The sequence below is a fragment of the Morus notabilis genome, unplaced genomic scaffold, assembly GCF_000414095.1.
Source record: "Morus notabilis unplaced genomic scaffold, ASM41409v2 Scaffold46, whole genome shotgun sequence".
NCBI lineage: Eukaryota > Viridiplantae > Streptophyta > Magnoliopsida > Rosales > Moraceae > Morus > Morus notabilis.
This window is the reverse complement of record NW_010365505.1, coordinates 202,611-208,610: the sequence shown is the minus strand read 5'-3', so window position 1 is coordinate 208,610 and position 6,000 is coordinate 202,611.

Below are 6,000 nucleotides of genomic sequence, written 5' to 3'. Positions count from 1 at the left end.
TTCCAATACATAAACGTGTTATGATGGAATATGAATATTGTGATATATCCGATTGCTTATTCTCCAACAATCAAGATATAATATACTCCCAAATTAACCGATGGATGGAAAATCGAAATATGCTAATTTTAACATTCGCTCTGAATAGCAAATTTCAACTTTTGTTTTTCTCCCTTTGGTCTATCGAGACTACGACTTATTATAGAGCATGTTTATCAACATTAATTTTAATCAAAATTACATAAATATGAGAAAAAAAATATCTAAAACTAAAGGATTCCAATATAATTCTAACCGTTTTCAAGATGGAAACTTATCAGTAGGGTATTTTTCATACTAAAGAATAAGACAGTTTTAAATTTTTGAATTTTCATTAAATTTTGTTAAAATATATTTTACTTAATATGATATAATTATGATTTAATTCACGGCTAAAAATTGTATCTGATTAAATTTTTTTGAAAGGAAAAATTGCGTTTCATTAAAATACTAATAAACAGTCGTTTTGGTACAATGCTAACCCATCAGAATGACAAACGTACGCCTAAGGCCCGAAATTGGGAAAGCGCCTCGACATACTTACAACGAGCGGACTGAAAGTTCGACTGGAGAAAACTCATCTTTTCAACATAAGCTGTCAAGCACTGGAGAAGCATATCGTCAAAATCTACAAAAAGAAGACATCTACGTGACATAAAAAAATTCTAACCGGACCAAGACCACCATATCAGCATTAAGCCGAACACCTAAATCTAACAAAAAATAACAAACCAAATGAGAGTCGAGTAGAGAAACCACCAACCTTATTACAAACACAAAAGTTACAAAAAGACAAAAATCTCCGATCACTGCCGGTTGAAACCTCTAGTGAAGGGCGTCCGGTCAAAGAACCATCAAGAAAGACATCCAACAAAGAGATCTTAGCCACCAAGCAGAAAACTCCCATGAAAAAAGAGATCATCCATTCAGTTTTTAAACTCTTAATCGGTTCAGATATGTCCAAACGGAACCACCACTACCAATGAGAAGCCCACGACGAGACGAGTCGGAAGATCAAATTTTACGACCAAGAGTCTGACGACGCGCCCAGAGACAATGCTAGAGCTCTGACCAACCTCTGCTCTCCAAAGATCTTCTCACTCTCTCTAACTCTCTTAACCAATCAATATTTGATTAAATTTGACCATTAAAGTAATTGTGTCCTGATATCTATAAGGATATTGTGGAATAATTGGGGATAGGGAACTTCCTGCCTACCAAATCAAAAGAAAACCTAGCTTGGCTACCTTCCACGTCTACAAAATTTAAAATAACACGCAACAATACTAATGATTTATGATTACAAATTTCATATCCATATCACTGACGTACGCTGAAGGAGGCCTCTCATTGTCGGATTGAAGAAAGAGACGACTTTATAAATAATTACCAATTAAGTAGAGATCTTAACTAAATCCTTTCACCAAATGACATCTACTTGCAACAAACATCAGACAAAAAACAATAAGTATTGCTTCAATACAAAAATAAAAAAGAAAAAAGAAATGCAATCAAAGTAAACGATTATTGGGAATTGAAAGACATTCTCTTTGTCACGTAAACTCCGTCTACTTTTTTACCGCCGTCTTCTTAAACTTGTAGCCTAAACTCTTTAAACGACAAATTTCGTCTGTTTCGTTCATTTAAATTGAGAATTTGAATTAAAAATTGAATTCATATAAGAGAAAATACTGTAACAAAAAAAATAAATTTAAATTTTTATAAAAAAAAAATATTGTAGTTAAAATTTGAGTTATGATTGGAATTTGGAACTAGTAAAATGAACGGGAATATTATTTATACCCATACACATAATAGGTTGCATTCACTAAATCAAAGAAGAAAAATGAAAAACGGATCAAAATGTGTAGCTGCATATGTGGGTAAGATTTGTACGAGTAATTTTTTATGTGTAGCTCAGTTCAAATCTCAAAATGATCTCATTTGTTGACAGAAAAACTTTTATCAATTAATAACTAATTGTTTTTTTTTTCAATAGTTTCGTCATCAAACAATTGAAAATAATATATTGTTAAGTGCAAGGATGTATAGTAGTTCTACCAATAACTTTCAATATAAATTTAGTTATGGAATACTAATTGTTTTTGGACAAATTAAACAATTACCTTTCAACTTATAAGTCTTGTCACAAAATGCTATCGAATTTTAATGTTAGTCCTTTTTTCCTGAACATTAGTAACTCTTGCAAAATTTTCCCATTATTAATTTTTTACTTCCGTTATGTCTTTTTTTGCTAATCCACTTCCGTTATATCTATTGGCCACCATTTATAAACACCCAAAGGTCTTTAGGACAAGCAAATTAAGGAGAAAGTTAGGTATAATAAAAAAAAAATGATAATTCCTGCGTAATTGCATTTTCATGTGAATGCATGAGGATGAGCTAACAGAGTAATTGTTTACTAAATTATTCAAACAACACTCGTTATTTTTGTGTACATGTTATTTATGTTAAAATCTTAACATAATGAGTTCTTTTGTTTTTTGCATTTTACATGACATTTTCTATTAAGAATTTAACAGAGAGGAAAATTTTATAAGAACTATTAAAATTCAAAGAAAAAAGCTAAAATTAAAGCTCGAGTGGTATTTTATGATAAGACCAATATTTTGAATGGCAGCCAATATAATTTGTGCTTGTTTTTCTTTATAATTTTCACGTCCTATAGTTTTGCAGGTTTTAAGCATCTAGATGTTTAACACCATGTACCCTAGTCTACAACCAAACCCATAAGCCTCCAAAAGTTAGATACCAATAGAATGCTTTAGCAAATTTTTGTGAGTTATTACAGCATTATGGGCAACGTCCCTAAATTAGAAATCTATGCGTTGTAGAGGTAATTATAAAAATCCCTTTCTACTTGGAGCAAAAAATCTATCTTACCCATAACATAAAATTAAAAAAAAAAAAAAAATCATTTTGACCTGATTAACTTACTTGTCAAGTGTCGAATGTCATTACTCGAACAAATTTCCTTTTCTCTACGAATGTTGTAACTTGGACAAGTTTGCACGTATAATCTATTGGTCTTGTCAATTATTCATGGAGATAGTTAACAATATTGCTACTAGATACCATAAATTATTTGTCCAAAAGCATCCCGTACTAGAAGGCTAACGGCACAAAATGCCGCCATGTACGCGTGTGTGTGCGAGAGAGAGCTCTAATTTTGTAATTATAGGTGATAATACATTCATATTTTTCTTTTCTTTTCTTTTCTTTTTTTTTTTTTTTTTTTTTTTAAAGAAAACTTTCATTCAACAAGGCAAAAAGTCTGCCTAAACGGAGCAATGAAAAATTAAACCAACAAAAATCAACGGATTGTAAAGAACCAAAACTAACTAAATACAGTAGATTATCATATTCTCTTGACAGAAATGTAGCAAACATTGCCACTAACATCCTGAAAAATAACTTCTCTAAAGATCAAGTAATTAATTAAGGGAGACGCCTAATATCAGCAAAGAGAAAATCAGGGCAATTATTATTTTTTACCCTATTATTTTGGTAGTTAAGTGGTTGTAACTTGTACGCAAAAAGAAAGTACTTTAGCCTTTTGATTTTTCTTTTACAATTTTCCTGGATTTCGACCCCACAATGCGTGCACACGTACAAGAAATACATTTGTCCAAACATGCACAAGCCATTTTAATTGTATTAATTTTATATTAAGAAAAAGATTCCAGTATCCAAAAATCGTAAATTTGGCTGAATCTTGAAGTCTTTCTTTCAAAAAAGCAAATGAAAAGATATAGAAATATCCCAAAGTACTAATCAGTCCAATTCATAACTTCATCAGGAGCGTAGTTTGTCAAATATTCTCACTCGATGTTTCCCTCTGTGATTTGTTATAAGGGATTCAATTATAACTGCTTAGAATACGCAATACTCATTATCGTATCAACATTAAATATTAAGCGAATTCATAGGTCCTTTTAAGTCGGCATTGTTCTTTCACCATTCCAATTGAGAATTTAAGTTGCAAATGGAATTTTATGTGAGAAAAAATATTGTAAAAATAAAATTATAACTTGAATTTTATGAGAGAAAATATTATAATAAAAAAATTAAATTATGAAAAGAACAAGTTCTATAATTCATCAAATGAACTATAATATGAAAGATTCTTTAATATATCTTATGTATTGATAGGTCAAGTTTTTTTAACTGTTGAATCTATAAACTTTTTAATTTTTACTTAATTTTATATAGATTTAACAAATAAAAAACCTGACCTATCAGTATATTAGCATAAAAGAGAAGGTTCCTATAATATTCATAACAAAATAATAATGTACCGAATTCATGCACTTTTACACGATTATAGATTGCCATCCAGGCATATTAATGCAGCTGTTGTTATAGTGTAAATTAAGCCTAATACAGCTATGAAATCTAGTTATTTATACGTATCCCTTTTATATACAAATTATGCTCTTTTTTTTTTTCAAAAGACGTGATATATTCAAACACCAACTCTGAGTCCGTTTAGTTGGAGGATTCGTTCTCTGATTCGAATCATAGTTCATGATTCGTTACAGTATTTTTTCTCACAAAAAATACACATAAATTAAAAATAGTTCTAATCTTATGGTTCTAATCCATGAACCAAACTGACTGATTTTCCTAAGTTAAAAAAAAAAAAAAAAGTGGTCTTCGTCTCATTACGCCTATATATTATGCTTAGACGTTCCACCACAGGGACAATCCTCAAGAATTGCCTACAGCCTAATTTCTTTCCCGGCCCAACCCAATGAGCCCAGATATGACTAAGGAGGAAAAGTTTATTAAGAACCGTTTAATTCATAGATTAAAATAATTTTTAATTTATGTGTATTTTTTATGAAAAAAAATACTGTAGTAAACAATGAATTATGATTTTAATCAGAGAATAAATTCTCCAACCAAACGGGCTCTAAGTAGTTACTCATTCCATTTTTTGGATAAATTCAAGACCTATTTAATTCGTTGATTTAAATTGAAAAGTATTTTTACGTGAGAGTTTTTTATTGTAGTAAAAAAATTAAATATTATTATTTTTTAAAATTTTTTACTATAATAAAATTTAAATTATAAATTTAAATGGTAAAATTAATGTGATCTCACTTCCTTTTACAGTTAAGTCAACTGAGATATCTGGCTTAAGCAAGTTGTTATAATTCAAGTACAGTATTTGTGGATGGAAGTGCTTTTACGAGTCAATGAAGTGCGAATTCAAATGCTTTTTCTTTCTTTCTTTCTTTTTTCTGTTTTTTTTTTTTTTGGTGCGTTTTCTTATCCTTGGAAAGCACAGTCTGGAACGTCACGCACCTTTGAGGACAAAGCTGACTTTTATTTTATTTTATAGAATTTTATGCTTTAAGATGTTCTCTTTCTTTCCCGGCTAATAGAGTGAAACTTTTCAGACCTGGTAAAACAAATCTTAGCGCGTTTGGTTAGTAAATCTGTATCATGGTTTGAATCATGATTCGTAACTCGTTATAGTATTTTTTTTTTACAAAAAACACATATAAATCAAGAATGATTTTGAATCGTGATTCTGAATCTATAAACTAAGTGTTCACAGTGTTCTCAAGATGATAAAGTTAGGAAAAGAAAATCCCTCCAAGGAGTGATGTTCAATTTGGAGACGTGTACAGACGTGAAAGTTGTAATTTCATGATTTTGGTTTTTCTTTCCCTGTTGGAGCAAAAGGGAACTGGTTTAAATTGAATATTTATTCAGTCATCTTTTATCATTCGAATGCCATCGCACAATGGTTTCTTCGTACACAACTTTTTTCTTTTTCTTTTTTTTTTTTGGCTGAATTCTTCGTACACAACCTTGTAACATGAAGTAATATCATACATTAGTGGCACAATATCGACGACGAGCAAAAAATGGGCTTGAAAGTTGTTGTGAGATAAGTCACGGGCCAAACACCCCTAAGCCCTAATTGAT